Below are 18,334 nucleotides of genomic sequence, written 5' to 3' on the forward strand. Positions count from 1 at the left end.
ATGTCCTTCTTTCAGTCATAAATGATGAAAAATGTGTGCCTTGTCTTGTTGAGGTTAAACTCATAAATTCTTCAGGAACAGACAAGTGCAAGACCCTAGCAAGGCTATCTAAGGGCAGTTCCTGCCTTTTCTTCCCCACTAATGTTTCTCCTATTACAAGTATTTGTCATTATAATAAAAGGCAGGATATATTCCTGTAGATACTCAAATTGCAAACCCTAATTTAAATATCAAAAAGGCGGTGACTACAGCAACAAGCATGTAATGCAGAAATCACCTTCAGACCATTACATAGCCACCTGCATGCACTCTACAACATATCTTCTCTCCCAACCTTCAGAATTTATTCTACTTTGATCTCCAGTTGTTTGCTAGCTGTCAACAACAATTTCCCTTCCGTCTGCCTATTGCTGCAGCCACATGGAATTTTCAGCCACTGTAGCTGCAGTGTTTTAATGTAGATATTGCAAGAAATTGCACTGGAGAAGGATGTGCTGTGTTTCTTCAAACCCTGGTGGAAATAGTCAGAAAATACTAAATTTTCCCTTTTCTTTCCCCAAAACCTCAAGTTGTGGGCGTGTAAGTGTACAGTGTGGTGCTATTGTAAAACATGTCGAAATAATATGATTCAGCATGTCCTTAAATCCTCAGTTTCTATGGCTGGAAATAACTGAATCTTGTTCCTTCAAATGAGAACATTCTATATTTGTAACAAAAGTCCTCTAAAGGTGAGGCAGCAAGGAGTCTGATAACTGCCTCTACTCTTAACAGATACCAGTGGGAAGTGATCAGGTGTTCCCTGATCTGTTGTATTTGTTGGTATTTTTTTCAATAGAAACGTCTGAAATGAGGGATATAAATGCAAAGATTTAATTTGAATAGGATAAATGAATGCAAGTGTATAAAGTAGATGAGTCAAGGACTAGCAGGGGCATGGCAATGAACAAAATTACTATTCTATTTTGCAGCAGCTACTTGGTACATCTTGTATGCATTTTGAACCCCACTGAAACAGCTGATCTATGAATATCTCTCACTGTGTATGAAGTAAAAAAAATATCAAGCTACTACACTCAAATCTTACATAAGTCATCTATATATGCCAGTGTTATCTCCCTAGCTGCTAGCTATAGGTAAGCACTACCTTTCTGACAGTAAACATTGTGACAGAATGAGTTCTTGACTGATGTTCTGATTGCAGGCCATATCAGTAATACTAAGTACACAGTACTTGCTCGCAGGTGTTTTCTCTTGGATGTTCATGTATCTCTGAATGCTTTGATTCTTCACCTATTTGGATGCTGCATAGCTGATTTTGAGGGATTCTGGAAAGGTGCTTTAAAAATGTGTGCAGTGAACAGTAGCATGTTGTAGTATTACTTTAGGGAATTTCAAACTTCAGTTATTAGTAAACATGTACAACTGATTTCTCTTAAACAAAGGAGATTTTGAGAACCAGTGTCAAGCTCTGCGGGTTAGAATATTCTGCAAAACACACACAGAAATCATGGTTTATGTAGATAAAACCATCTGAAAATTTTAGCTTCTCTAATGTATGTATTAAACATCACCTATTTCTCTTTTATTTGTTTGTTTGTTTGTTTCCGTGCCTGTTTAATTCAAATAAATTCCAACTTCTCATAATTTTACGTGATAACTTCATGATGGCATCTATGTATTTTTCTTTCTTGCTCAGGTATTTTCACATTCTGTCTCACACCGGAAAACAGTCTATTAACTGAAAGGACCGATTATTTGTACAGTCAAGATTCAATGAGAAAGCAATAGACAGATAATAAAGTATCTTTCCAGCCAAGCTGATGAAGATTTAAACTTGTACCAAAATCCACAAAGTCAACAGCTAATACAAACAGTAAAGTTCATTTGTATAATTCTTCAATTCACATGGTGCATTGTATCACAGACCCCGATATTAATTCAGAAGCATCTCATTCTCTGTAAAATATAACAGTCTTGTGATATCTGGTAAAATCAAGGTTCTAAAACACCGTGCCAAAATACAAACAAGTACAGCCAGCTGATAGGATACTAGATAGGCAGACTGTAATTGCTAAAATTTTGCCAAAAATGCATCACTTGTACTTTTATTAAAATAGTCTTTTGAAGGAATAAACAAACTGCTTCCCTCCATCATAAAACAATGATTAGAGATTTGGAGGTGGTAGTCTTGGCATGAAGTATTATTTATTTTGTTGCAAACTTTCAACATATCCTGGCAAATAGTTAAGAATGCTATCTAATGGTTCAATGCTTATTCACAAATATATATATATATATGTATATATCTTGGAACAAGATGATCTTTCAACCTCAGTTGTTTTATGATTCTATGATATATATACTATACTAATATACTATATTATACTAATATAACTATATTAATATGGCTTCCAGAAATGCTGTGAGTTCTGTATGTGGTGTTCCAAGTACAGCCCTCTATGCAGCTCGAAAGAATCAATGAAATATAAAGGACGAGTGGGGGAATACTGGCAAAAAATGAGCTGGAGAAACCCCAGGAAAACATTATATAGCTAAATTGTGAGTTGTCATATCCCCACTATTTTCTGCAGGGACACTAGGAGCTGAAATGAGACCTAGTTAGTATAGGAGAAAAGCTTATATTTATTACAGCAATAGGAAGATATAGCTGCAATATGATAATAAGGGGTCTGTGATTTAGAGTCTGCAGAATTACATGTATTGGCTCATGCTGTGATGCCCACAGGGCTAGAGGAACTTGCGGCTGGCAAAAATGAATGTCTTGCTTCTGTCTGCAGAAGGACTGAGTTATGATGAGTTCATGTAAGGGAACAGAATGATGAGCTCCCATAAAGCACACACAATTAAGTGAGCTAGTAGCAGTAGGAGTCTGGTTTTCAGCTATTATGGAGCAAATTTTCCAAATCCTAGTTTCTTCTGACTGGACCTTATTGGTACCTTTATTTTCAGTACCATATCATAGAATATGATCCTTTCCAACAGCAAAGTATAGGGCAGTATATGCCAGCAAAAGCTTTCTCCCTAACCTTATTCTTCATCCAGTGTTTATCACTAAACATATATTTTAGGTGCTGCAGTCCTATCCCCTAATAACAGTTTTAAACTTTGTCACACTAAACAGTCCATGGACCAATGCAAAGTATTTATTGTTGCTGTCCTTTGCATTCAGCTGCTACAACTTCTCAGAACCCACTGCTGGAAATCCTCACCCTAGCCATAACTATAGAAAGGACCTTCCTAAAGACCTTTGAATCGCCATCCCTGGATGTGTTTAAGAGCCGTTTGTATGTGGTACTCAGGGATATGATTTAGCAGAGGTTTGTTGTTGTAGTATTGTTTTGTGGTTGTTTTTTAAGAGATAGGCTACTGGTTAGGCTGCGGTTGGACCTGATGATCTTCAAGGTCTTTTCCAACCTGAGTAATTCTATGATTCTATGATTCTAAACATTACAGGAACTCTATTGTGATGTTTGTGTTGTGATGATTAGAGACCTAAAGCCATCTATTCCACTATATAACAGAGAAAAACCATTTACTCTTGCCTAAGCCAGTTCTCATGCTTGCCTTGCCTTCTTTGAACTTTGCAGCATTTCAGTAACTGCTTCTCCGAAACCCTAAGATGATGAACTATTCTGTCTTGAGGAATTACCTTAACTGTACAAAACTTCTGCATGCCTCAATACTAAATGTAAACTTTTGTCCCAGCCATTATCAGCCTATTATCCCTTCAGCAGAAAGTGATCTTGAAGGTCTTGCTGATTGTTAGAACAGGTATATTTCAAGAGAAAAAGTTTCTAATGGTTGTAGCTGGTATGTGTTAGTACTACATGGGGTTAGCAGTAGATTAACAATAAATTTGGGCAACTGAGGGCCTGAAAAACTGTCTAAAGTCATACAGTTATCACAGCTCCTATCACAGTTATCCTAGCTAAATTCTAGACCAAAGACCTCTATATACAGTTAATACATTTTGTGTCTGTAGCATCTCATAGTAGCGTGACGTATCTTCATTGTTTCTCAGCTGTCTTGAACTGCAATTCCAACCCTAACTGTAGGTCCTAATATATCCTAACTGTAAAAGGTTATCTCAAGTCACTGCACATACCATCCATTCTACTAACATGATGGACAGCCTTGCAAAGCTTGCCTTCAGAATGACTTGCATATACAAAGAGCAATGGCTTTGTTGCAAACTGAAAAGTATCAAAAGTTAGGAATAAAACTGGAATTAGGAGTAAGTTTGGGAAATCAGAAGGCTGAGGAGTTCTGAGTGCAACTAAGTCCATTATTTGCAGTAAGGCAATTGTAGTTTCTTGTGTCTGTAAGTCTTCAAGTTAATTCTGTGGCTAGTAGGGTTCTTTTTAGTTTATTCTACATGGTTAATACAAAACTATGTCAGTCTTATTAGTCAACTGAAGATGAAATAAGAGATTTAGGACTAGGTTGTTTATATACTTAAGAAAACAGAGCTATATTTCACTGAATTCATCATGCTGAGAAATTAAGCTAGCTGTTTCTACTTTAGTTCCTTCAGTTTAGGTACAGAAGTGCATGCTGATCATCATTATACATTGCTTGTCTTCCCTCTAATTTCTGCATCTATGGGAGGATAATAGTAGGAGTTAAGTTAGAAAATTGAGGTGATAAAAGAAAAGCATCGGAGAAGTAACAAATTATTTTTATGCCCAACAGACAAATGGATAAGTTTGCATCAGAAAGTAATTATAACTCTATACTGTAAGCACCTTAACTTCAAATTTCTAACTACTTATGTAAGTTTTAGGGACTGATGGTCATCAGTACTGTGGAATCTTGAGGAAAATCTCCGGTTGTATCTTCTACCACCTCTCAGGAAGTTTCCAGTTAAGCACAGAATGACGAAAAGGTAAATAAAGGGAACAGGTCTCCATGAGAAGGCAGTTAGTTCATGAAAGAGAAGACACTAGACTTGCTTGACTGGAGAGAGTTGCGTTCTCCTGGTTGGACGGCGTGGCCTCATTCTTTCATTTCTGGTGAAAGAAGACAGCAGCAGTTTAAATTCTCAACTACTGCAAGTGCTCGCTGACCATGCAAGCTAGATCAATAGCTACCTCTGTGCAATGGTAAAGGAGATGTCTACCACCTTCTGTGAACAGCCTCCTAAAGTAACTACCTATTGTCTTATGCCAGTTCTACTAACAGGTCTTTTGAAGCTTTGAAATAAATAAATAAATAATAAAATAAAATAAAATAAAATAAAATAAAATAAAATAAAATAAAATAAAATAAAATAAAATAAATAAAATAAAATAAAATAAAATAAAATAAAATAAAATAAAATAAATAAAATAAAATAAAATAAAATAAAATAAATAAAATAAAATAAAATAAAATAAAATAAAATAAAATAAAATAAAATAAAATAAAATAAAGAGAAAGGACAAAAAAGAAAGAAAGGAAATTAAAAACAATGAAATAGAAAGCGTCATTCCTTGAAGGACACTTCTGCATTTAAGTTGTTTCTGATGTACTGGGAGAGTTAGTTGGCTTGTGTGTAGTTAACATGACTCATTTAATCCAAAAATAGGATTTGCACACACGTTTAGCAAATCTGCTAACGGCCCACATTAGTTCTGCACTCAGTCATATTCGCAAGAATGCCTTCTGGGTGTGTATCCCTGCTTTCTTGAAATCCGTTTTGGTCTTCTCTATTTTCCACTTGTTCATATCCTTCCTGTTCATTTGATTGAAGAGACATGTTCATTCACATACTTTAATTTTAGTAACAAGGTGACAGAAAAAGGTCACATTCTAGATTTTCTGATATGTACCAATCCTTCTGAGATGTTTTCAAAAAATGATGTGAAAATTAAGAGATCACCAATGAAACTCTGATCTTACATCCACTCCCTTCAAATCTGGTATAGAAGTCTGCTCCCTTGGAATATGTAGAAAAATAGGATTTAATAATCCAAAAACTTCTTAAAAAGCTGTGGGTAATTGTATGAGTCATGGTGCAATATATCATGGAAAAAAAAGAAATCATTTGAATACATGAAACCCAGCTGTATTAATATAAATTCTATAATCCTGAGGGAGAATGAAGTTTTTCCTACAGTAATGTCATTTGGAGCCAACATGTTTTTGATGCTCTTCTTTTTTTTCAGTAGAAACTATGGTTTCCAATGCAGTAGTCATTAACTATTGCGTATGAAAGAGGATATGATTCTAAAATGCTAAAGTGGTGGTTATTTAAAATGTCGGCTGGGTTTTTCTAGATAGATGCATCTTGTTTTCTGATTGATAGAGAAGCTGAGCGAAGTTAAGGGTTTTTTGCACTATTGCTGTTTTTGAAAAAAAAATGTTCTTTAAGTGTTATTTCTGGTGTTCTGTTGCTACAGCAATTAGAAGAATCCTGTTTGCAAATAAAATCTGCATGCTTGGGATCAAACCCATGCAGGTCAAAAAAGGAATGGAGTCTGTTTGCTGTGCCATAAGATATAGAGGTCCTTTGACACATATGGCAAGCATGAGCCCTGATCCATTAGCAGAAACCATTAGCATAAATATTCTGCCAGGTCACTGACATCTGCAGTATCAGATTCCCCTATGGGACTAGATATTCAGTGCTTAGATACTGCTTTTAGTATATCACATGATAATGAAATAATCAGCAAAAATGTATTCCCAGGAATTGTTGAGTTAGCTTACCATAGAAATAAAGTCAATACTGCATCCAGTTCCTTGTGTACATGTTGCATAATTGTTTTAATGTTCTAAGTAGCGAGCTTTATGTCACGTTCAGTCTGATCCAAAGATTTAAATGTGAGTAGAGCGTGTCCAGCTCAGCTTATAATGCTCTTACTGTAGCTAAATTATGCCCACAGTAGCTGCCAGAAACCAGCTTCCCTAATCCCTTGCTCCAACCTTTATGGACTGGATTATATCTCATCTCAGTAAGATTTTAGTATGTTTCTTGAAGGGTTGTTCAAAACCATCCACTTTCAGAAAAGATTAAAGAGGTGCAGGAGACCAGAAACTCCCTAAATTATCTTCGATGCCAAAGAGTTTGTCTGAGAAGCAATTTCATCCAGAAATGCAGAGATAAAGTCTAGCTGTTATTGGAAGAGAGGCAGAGGATGGAGGAGGCAGGTAGCAGAGGCACCTTTAATTTTGATCTTGTAATTCTGAAATACTTTTCATGAGTCATAAGAAGACCATCTCCATCATAAGGACAAATTCTGTAGGAATTGTAACTTATTCAGTTGCAGGCAGTCATCTCTGGCGGTCTGTGAGTGCATACACCTTTAATGAAAGAGCTGCAACATCTAGAACAATGTGGAGGTGCTGGGGATAGAAACTTCATATGCTTTTAGCCTAGTACAAATAAAGCTGTCCGTAAGCTCAGAGTCTTATTTATATGTGTCTTACTTTAAAGCCATGTTTTGCTACAGCTACTCATGGTGTTGGGTCTGATATGTTCAATTGCAGAGCTGTTTCTGGGAATTAGGTAGAGTATGCCTTCTAGCAGAATTAATCTGAACCTAAGTGCCTCAATTTGACAACTTAACAACTATGGAGCAAGAGATAAGCTTCGCAGTTGCCTTTATCCTACTAATTCAGGCCTGTGTCTTTAATAAGGTGCATGAGATTTACAGTAAGACCTTAGGAAGTAGGTATAAGTTTTCCAGCCAGGAAAACTAAATTTTGTTTGCTATAGATGCAAGCAGAGAATGTGAGAATTTTTGTTTTACTTTCCAGTAAGCTACTTTTACAAATAACACCGTAAATTTTACACTGGGGCTTCAATTACTGAATGTTTTAGGTACCTGAATAGAATAAAAATGCAAAGGAATTTGCATGCAAATAAATACGTTCCACATTCCACACATTAAAACAAAGAAATAAAATGTTTTACAATAAATATAAATCCAAGATCCTCCATGGGTAAAACGACTGTCTCACACATATTATAAGAAATATAAAGAAGGCAAGAAAAAGAAACAAACCCATAATTCTTACCCCGGAGTAAGTATGCAGCCATCAATAGCATCTTACAGTTTTCAGTATTTATGATATTTCTATAATACCTTTCCCTTTGCCATTTCAGAGTGCTTTCTTTATGTTTTGTAGAAGCCTTTGTGCAATAACATTATCCTCATCTCAGCAATAGAAACGAACTAAGAATAGACCTAGCTCCTACCTTCTTGCACCAACTTTTATATATGTTCACTTCTCTGTCAGTGCCTATTCAAGCACGTGTTGTTCACTTAGTCTGAATAATTTTAAAAATATTCTGCCTGTGGGGAAATATATATATATATATATAGATATATATATATATACATAAATTAAGACTAATGGTACATTATGCACACCAAGTTTTTCCCTGTCAATTCCAGTATGCAGAAGCATGTCTCTTTCACATACACATTAGTACACTTTTAAATACACAGAAAAATAACTTCATATTTGGCAAGGCGTGCCAGACACCAGAATGCATTTCTCATTTATATTGGTCGTGATAAGACATGATGGTTAATGGTACAATACTTTGGGGTCTTTCTGATTTGTGTGGAGATCTCACCACTAGATCAATATGCAAATCAAGATCTGATCACTTCTTCTCTTGGAAAGTTGAAAGCAAAATGGAAAAACTCAGCATACTGAAAGTATAGTTTTGTGTTCTGAAGAAGCACACCTGTGAAGGTGTCAAACAATTCTTTGGAAAGCCCTTCTGAAGTTACTGTGAAGTATTTGCCTTAGATGACTCCATCTTGTTTGGGAGATTGCAGCTCACAAATAAACAAGCTATAGCAGCTTGAGGCATTGATCCTATTACTCCAGTACTTCATCAGAAGGTGGCATATGATTACTCTTCAAATACTGGCATAAATTATTATTATTACTAATACATTCTAAAATACTGGAAGTAGCTGTAATTTCACTCACAGAATGCATCAATGATTTCTCCCACCAGACCATCTAATCAGCAGCTCACCACATCACCAGATTTTAATCATGTTGGCTGATAATTTCTGCACTATTTGCTGCTGTGCCTCAGTTTCCCTTTGTAAAAAGGAAGCTACAGGGCAATTTAGCGCACCAGAGCATCACAAAATAGATTAATTAATATTGGCTAGACACTCAGATATCGTTATATAAGTCCACGCAGAACTGAAAGAAGTTGTTCTTTCTTAATAATGTGGTTTGAATCTATTTCAGGCTTAGATCTGCACACTGAACCAAATGTTGAAAAATCCTTAGGCAGTAAGCACCATCCATGCTGTGCATGACTGAGCCTAGAGTAGAGAGAAAAAATGAAAATGTAATAATATAATTAGACTGTAGGATAATTAATATACACAAGGGAAGGATATCTTCAAATAAAGGTAATCTTAATTCTTTTTTATTTTTCTGAAGTTAATTTCGTAGCCTTTCTTTTCTTTGTAGGTTTTCTCCATGTGATATATAGTCAAAAGGAAAGCAGGAGCTCTGTACTACCAGTGGATTTTTTCTTCTTTATTAAATGTTAATGTAAAACCTGTAACAAAGAATGCAACAGCCCATTTACTATTCTACAGCAGTTCAGCCATCTTTCAATCAAAGAGAAGTTCCCAGTCGCTTAACCAAAAAAAAGTCAGAATCTTCCACACTGTCTTCTAGGCTTCCAATTCTCTTCAGTGTATGCTTGAACTTTGAAATTCTCAGTGCAGAAGTCATGAATTATTTCTAGTTCACCAGTAAGAACATGTCTCTATTACAAATATAGATATGCCAGGTTATTGCCTTACAGTGCTGTTACTCCTTTACTTGATTTCAACTGAATTGAAATCTGTAGAGCAGCTAGGAATTAGTTGTGTTGTAACTGGACTAGAAGATAATCCTTAAGATGTGTTATTTGTTAAATAGACCTCCCAGCTGAAGGCTCTGCTCAAGCTCAGAACTTCATTTATGATATAAGACAGGACATCATCTTTCAAATACTTCTCAAACTTTGCCTTTCCCAGGCAATAATCAGCTCATCCTACTAAGAAGCACATTCATGAATATGCTTTTGCAGATAAAATAAGCAAGTACACAAATACACATAAATTTATAGGGAACGTTGTACATCTATTGATATAAAAAATTAGTACTTGTTATCCTTGTCTTCTAGTAGGTCTTTGTTCAATGAAATTGCATTGCAAAATACCCCAGAGCTATGTATTCACTAAGAAACAAGCATTTGTCACTTCTCAGTCATTAACTCCCATTTTATGCCTAGTTCTCAGATGGTTTCCCTGTATTTCCAAGAGACCTGATCCTGCTGTTCATACCCATGCCCAAGCCTCATTAACATTTCTCTTCAAACGCTGCTGGGACATAACATCTGTGCTGATACTACATAGCATAAATTCAACAAGCAGACTTGACAGTCAAAGTAAATGCTCTGAACTACCCAAAAGTATTGCCACAATGCTGGCAGAAAATGTACAGCTACCCTTGGGGAGCAGGGGCTGAGGGTGATCCAATTCTACCTGCTCAAAAGTGAAATGCAGAGCATATAAAAAGGTATTTGTTCACTTGTACCTTTATTACAAAGATGACACATTCATTTTGAAGATCCTTTTTGTTCTGCTTGCTTTTAATGTAGATATTGTTGGCTACGCTGCTCTCATTTTCCTGGTCACCTTTTTCTATTTTTACAGGGCTAGAAACATCACTCTGGTGAAGCTGTAATTTCAGCCTTTAGTCCTGGCTAACTAGGGTTTGATTTTCATTAAAGACCTGAAAGTATCTCTCAGAAATGAAAGATCAGATTCAAAATCAGAAAATTCAGCAGATATACATCAGTAAATGAGAGGACAATAGGACAATCAGGCATACAGCTTTGGTGCTCTTATTTCTGTTCATCTTTATTCAAAACTAAGCACTGTGCTGATTCATGTTCCTGGCTGAGAAAGCATTCATTTAATAGTCTCAATAATTTTGAAAATGTTCATGTATCACAAAAGGTAACATTTCAGATCTAGAATGTACTATTTAAAAAAGAAGCAGGAAATAGTCATAATTGTAATTTTGAAGGAATTTTCTTTCTAATGAGTGGAAACACCCATACAGAAAAACAAAGGATAAGTTTTTAAATTCCAGTTCTTTTCTTAATTTGGATTTAAACTTCATCTATGTAGAATCCAGGGTTTACACCTCAGCCACAAAATTAAATAAGCTCTATGCTGTTCTTTTGATTCTGCATTATAGTTAGAGCTGAAAAACTTAAGTCAAGTTTAATTAGCCTTTTTTGTCCACCTGTTTGGTATTCAAATCAGAAATTTTATATAGCTGACTAAAATTCTTCTTGACAGTCTGTTATTTCATCACAGTCGTTTCAAATATTTACTGGAAGTAGTTGTTAGTATTGCAACTATTATGGTTGCTACTGTATACTGCTCTGTGATTCTGTGGGGAAGGTCTTTACTATGAGAGTGGTGAGGTGTTGGAACAGGCTGCCCACAGAGGTGGTCGATGCTCCATCCCTGAAGGTGTTCAAGACCAGGTTGGATGGGGTGCAGCCTGGTTTAGTAAATGGGGAAGTTAGTGGCCTTGCCTATTAGGGGGGTTGGAGATTCACGATCCTGGAGGTCCCTTCCAGCCCAGGTCATTCTTTGATTCTTGAAAGGTTATTGAAAGGGTCTTCCTGCTTCTTCTTCCTGATTCACTGTTTAAGGATGAAGTTCAGGAAATTATATCATCAGTAAGGCCTACAGGATTCTCAAACATATACATAATCACTGGGAAAATAGAATTGATGAGATGTCTCATAAAAAATTAAGGCAAATATTGATGGATAAAAAGAACCAAGCTTTCAATGTGCTTAAAGTCAGCATTCTGTAACTGCAGCTCGATCAATCAGCAAAATTTTATCTTAACTAACTGAAATAAAAAACGTACATTTCACACAAGCCTTTACTCTGGGGCTTGTGACAAGACCCAAATCCAAGTACACTTCATATCAATGAGGGATGTATAAGAAAAAAGTGGAACTCAGCTGAACAGGATTTGATTTTTGTCTAAGCTATAAAAAGTAAAAATCTCAGACAATCTCACTTATAAATGATGAGATAATCCTTCTTATTACATATTACTATGGAAGAATGGCTTATCAACTGCATACCAAGACAGTTCTCAGCTTCATTGAGAATGATAAGTATTTACTGTTGCTATTTATTAGTGTGAAATTACTGAAAGCAGCAAACATGACATGGCCATAACCTGAGTTAGGACTACAGTCTATGCTAGTCCCTTGTGCTGTTGTCCTAGATATACAATAAGTAATGCATCTTGTTGAACACGCTCAATTTACAGTTAGTTCTGTATGTGACAGCAACTGATCATCCAGCAAGTTTTTAGTATTTAGAAAGAAAAACTAATTCATGCAATGGAATGTCAGATTATTCCTTCTTCTTTTCAATGCCACTTTATTTAAAAACGTTTATTCCTGTACTTAGCCATGTGACTGGATTTGCAATTAAAGTCTTTGTTTAAATTCTTTAAAACATCATTCCTGTTTATACATCTTCTGCAGTTTCATTTTTAAATGTAATTGCTTCTAAATCTCAGAGGATATTAACAGCTGCCTGAACTGATATGTATTAATACTAAGAACTGTGATTTAAACTACTAGAGCAAAAACCGAACAAAGCAAACTAGAAACAATTCTAATCATGTTCTGGCAGCTGATTCTTTATATTTGCTATCTGCACTACTTATTTCAGGGTCTGAAATTTAGTTCTAGCTGTATTTTTAGAGCTGTCTAAGTCTACAATGCTTGTCTTTACAGTGATGATATGAAAACTTAAGTAAGTCATTCCCGCATTAAAAGTCGCTGTTCCTTCACCCTTACGGAGAGTGAGGACACTGTCTGTTTATTCATACTATTGGAAATTTGATTACATGTTCCTGGCCATCTCACATACTGTTCCAAAGTGCACTTCTGGCTGGGGAAGCTATCACTGAGCTCCTTTCAAGGGGAATTTAAGCAGTAAATCCTTCCATGACTATTACACCTTTATTGTGCAGATATCCTAAAAAGGCAAAGGAAGGCCCTTCCCTCTGTACTGAGAAGTCCAATTTTCTGTTTTCTTCACAGGGAGATGTTTGAAATGACAGCCTTCAACCTAGAGAATGTCTGTAAAGTGTTTCGGAAATGGATGAGAACAATTTCTTATTACAGAGAAGTGACATCCTTTCCAGCCTTTTTTAAAACATTTTCTTTCTGGCTGAATGGATGTCAGACAGGCGGGAATGAACCGCCTTTATTTAGTGTGTATGCTTATTCTCTCCAGTCCCAACATTTCTTAGAGCACAGTGTCTACTCTTTTAAGACATTCATGATTTGTGTGGATATACTAGCATAATCTCTTCAAAAAATGTATCTTGATACAGGCAAGAGTATATCAGCAATGATGCTTTAATAGCAGCATGACCCAATCAATCTTTTCCACACTGTCTCTTTCTAGATTACAAGGGATTTTAGCAGCGTGCTTCATTGCAGCCTCTCCTCAGTGCCACGCAGTCAGCAAGCAAAAAGCTCTGGGGGTTTTATGTCACATAGACGGTCCTGATCTTTCTTGATAGATTTTTCCTCTTTTTACTGTTCCACATAAAATAGAGTTTGTAGTTCATATGTGTGTGTGTGCGTAACGTGATTGAAATGATTCTAACAAGTGTCTTCTTGAAAGTTTCCATTGGAGCTCTGAAGCAGGAACATTTTAACACATGGCTGCCTCAAAAATTTTTGTTACTCAGTTCCAACTCTTCTGCTACAGAGACTTCACTGGTGTCTGGCTGATCAAGAATGTATTTCTGTGTTTGCTGTATTATCCAAATTTCCCTAACAGTAGTTCCATTTTTCTTTTTCAGATGATCTCATGCTCACTGAGTAATGCCAAACAAGAGCTGTATATGGAGCAGCTCAAGAGAAGGTGGAGAGGTAACAGTAAATTGCCTGAACACTCCCTGGCTACAGATCACTCCTAATGGTGTCTGCCTATGGCTTGAAATAGTCATTTCAGCAACCAGGATCAGTGCTGGAGTACTTCAGCCACTGCCCTTTCCATGAGATAAATTCTCTTAATCAGATTCAAAAAAAGAAAAGCCCAAGGTAAAATGGTTTTACATCATTATCTCTTTGGCTTTGTGAGCTTAGTCAAAGAGTTTGTGCTACAGCTGAGTCTCAAGTTCTGTTCTTTCTTTAATACCTTTGTGGGTTTTTTTTCATATTTTTTTTTCCTACTATTTATATTATCATAGAATCTTTTGAGTTGGAAGGTACCTTTAAAGGCCACCTTATCCTAGGTCCCTGCAATGAATAGAGACACCTACAGCCTAGTCAGGGTGCTCACAGCCCCTCCAGCCTGACCTTGAGAGTCCCCAGGGCCGGGGCTCCCACCCCATCACAAGCAGAGCATTCCTTTGCTTTCAGACTACTTTCAGTTTTTATCCATACTGCCACTGCTGCTTCACTGTCATCTACATTCTTTTCAATGGCATCACATTTTTATGCTTCCTGCTTTTTCTCAAACATATTCCATGCAACCCTTGAGAGATCTGTCTCTTCCATTTCCATCACAACAATCTGCTCACATTTTTTCTTTTAGTGATGCATTTTTTTTATCAACTCTGCCTTACTGCATCCTGAGTGTAGGCTTGGAATACAAATACATTCTCCTTGTAGCACTCTTTCTTCTTAAATTTTCCAGTTGGTCATAGTTTTCCAAGCTCAGAGACCTGACTCAGCAATGTACATCATATACCTGTTGTCCAATATTCCTTCTAATTATCCCACACCAGGAACTGTATTATGAAGGCCAAGTTAATTAACAAAGTTTTGCTAGGTACATCTATGTAAGCCAAGCAGAGCTGCTACAGTGAATTACATCTGTGACATTTCCCAGGGTGGAGATGCCTTCACCTCCTCTGAATAAGAGCTCAAGCATAAAACTACATGAAGAATGCTGTAATCATCAGGTCATTAAGATCCATTGGTAGCCACAGGAATGGATTCAAAACTTTCCTGTTTTTCCTTTGATTATGTCTGCCTTGCAGACTTCATTCAGGACAGCTGTAAAGTACATCCATTATGTCCGTGACAGAGTAGAATTGTATTTAGACCAGTTTTCCCACTGCTAATCCCCACATACTCGGGGAGTTTGCAACCAACAGCATAAACACACCACTTTCATTTCCAGGACCAGTAATAAGGAAAGTCACGCAAAAAGAGTTCTTGATTTCAACTTCAGAGAAGATACTCCCTTCCCTTTTAAATAGATCCATTATTTTCTCCACAGAATTCCACTGAGGTGTTGTAACCATTCTTACTCAGGTTTGAAAAGTCACAAAGCTGAACCAACAACACTTGCATTAGCAGAAGCTTTGGAAAAAGAAACAACTAAGAGACAAACAAGGTTTTATAAACCTGGTGAGATATTTTGTATACTCAGCACACAGTAATGACAGATGTTCTGAAAACCTACAGATTCATAGAATCATAGAATGGCCTGGGTTTTAAAGGACCTCAAAGGTCATCTAGTTTCAACCACCCTGCCGTGGGCAGGCTTGCCATTGTTAGGAAATAGTCTAAGTTTAGTGTAATTAGTTCACTAGTTTTTACAGATATGATTTGGGAGTTATGGTTAGAAAAGTCTTCTTTCCTAGAATGAATAATACATTGAGTGTAAGAGAAAGTATCTTTTTTATTATTACATTTTAAAGATACTGATACTAAGGTTTTAATTTGTATATATGATTTATTTGCACAAAAAAAAAATACCTTCAGTATGATTCAGTTTAGCTTTATACTAGTCACCCTAAATAGAACTCAGCATGAGGACAAGTGAAACAAAGTGTGGGTAAAAAAAAGACCAAATTAATAAGTAAGCCAGGGGTTTGAACATCATTCATTCTGAGTCAAAAAAAGTCATGAACAATAGACATTCCATGTTTGTGATGGCATTCACCACTATCCCCTGTGGTTTCTGAGCCTTGAATAGCCAGTGATCCTTTTAGTTTGGAAAACAAAATAAAACAAACAAACAAAAAACACCCATGCATTTTACCTGCAAAGATGCTTTCAACGGTTTAGGCATTTCTTTCTCACTATTTCTGCTTCTCTGACTTCATTCCAACTATATTTTTAGCGCATTTTTTTTTCTTATGGGCTAATGTGTCATTGCTTGGAAAGATTAGAAAGGACACTTTTCTGCAGTTGTCTTTTGGTTCTGGTGATGTTGCATCATTCGCAGATAGATAGGACAGCTCACCAAAGTTTTGGAAAAAAAAGCTCAAAGGAAAGCTCAGAGAAACACAAATTACTGGGAAATAATTTTACTTACCTAAATAGTGAATACATCCTTGATGTCATCCAAAATCAAGGAAGAAGCAGACAGTATCAATGTAACACGTCCTTTCAAAAGAACTTATATTCTTACATTTCTTGACGGTATCTTTTTTTGTTTGTTTCTTTTTCTTTGGAAACTCCTCATCTGTAAAAGGGCACTGCTGTTTTTGAGTCTCTTTCAGCCAGAAAACCTGCTCCAAATTTCTCTCTGGCACACTAATTTATTTTGTTCTATTCATATTACTTTAAGTGTTCTGATTTAGCAAGTCTACTTCCACAGCAAGTGAAAAAGAAAAAGCATATTAATTCTCTCCACCCTCTTAACTTCATCTGGGGCTGTTTACAGAATTAACTTAGCAAAAATTCAATTGTATTTGAGGTCTTTAGACAGAATATGAATATGTTACATTCTCAAGAGCTGGAGACTGTAAAATTCATTTTCACTTCCTCTAAACTCACAACTTCAGTAACAACTGTTTTTTCTTCCTGTATTATACAAATCTGCCCTGTTTGAGTAAATCTTAGTCATTCTTTCTCATATCTACAGCCTCTCCTCGAAGCTATAATATCTTACTTCACCTTCTGAAGACAATTTTCCTCCTGAGGCAGGCCCTTCATCATGAGAGTAGTCAGAGTCCTAGTGTTAGCTAGGCATTTTTTGAAAAGGATGTCATGGTTTCCAGGATAATTACCCCAGAACGTAACATTCTGGGATTTACCATCTGATACGGAGTGAAACCATCGCTAACACAGAGCACAAAACAGTTATTGCACATCAGCAATCACATCAGGGAACCGCTGGCAGTTGTGGAACCCAAACTGGCAAAAACTGCCTTTAAAATAAAATTAAAATTAAAAAAAAAAAAAAATTAAAAAATGCATGGCATTTCAACACTGAAAAGCCGGACATCAGCAGCGCAAAGAGATACTCCTTTCATTAGCATTTCAATCAGCTTGTAGAACTGCTTATTTCCACTTTTGTCTCCCTTCTCTCCCCTTTTTCTGACCCAGACATCCATTAATTGTTTGTTAGGGGATCATCTTTTGGCCACATGGCTTCTTGTTTTCTTCCTTGCCTGAGGTCCAGAGGGATCTGTCAGATAGGGATTCCTGTCCTTAGCCCATAATCTCTTTGAAATCTTTCCCAGCTCATGGCACTCTGATGTACTCTATTCAAAAGAACCTAACAGATTGATTAGGTTAGTTTACATTGTTATTTTTGTATGATTATTCATCAGCTTCAGATATCTACAATAATAAAAGATTTATGCACATATCAAAGACAAAACCATGAATTGCTCTATATTATTTCAAGTTTGACTGTGAATTTCTGACATGGCATATTGCTTTATCACTTCTATTCTAGCTGAAGATCTCACGAAAGAGATGAATGTGTACTTACATCAAGCTTAAACCAAATTTTATTTGAGACCATAAATGACAATGACTTTAAACTTTCTGATGACTTGGAGCAGTATTGAAATATTAGCATGGAGTTTGTCCCCATGAGTGGATTCTCAAGTTCTCTTATCCACCTGTGAGATGTGGGTTTCACTTCTCTTTTGCAGTTTAATATTGTTTACCAGGAATGCCTACATATATAGCTCTATATGTTAGGCTATAGCTATAACAATATTTGCCATCTCCTTCCCCTTGCAAGGGAGTGAAAATCATTTGAATTCTTTAGATTGCTAGGATAGGAATCGACAGAACACTAAATGGCTCAACTTCATTTCTGCATTATACTTGCACAGATAAGACCAGAAAAAGAACAAAAATAGAAGTTCAATACAGATGTTAGTTGATGCAACTTTGTAGTTAAGGGGGAGCAGAAAACTCTGGATATGCAATCATAACCCTGGAAGAAGAAACAGAAGGAGAAAGAAGAAAAGAAGAGGAAATAAGAAGAACAGAAGTAATGCTCCTGACAGCCAGTATGTACTCAGAATGGTGAGT

The sequence above is a fragment of the Excalfactoria chinensis genome, chromosome 1 (genome assembly GCF_039878825.1).
Source record: "Excalfactoria chinensis isolate bCotChi1 chromosome 1, bCotChi1.hap2, whole genome shotgun sequence".
NCBI classification, from domain to species: domain Eukaryota; kingdom Metazoa; phylum Chordata; class Aves; order Galliformes; family Phasianidae; genus Excalfactoria; species Excalfactoria chinensis.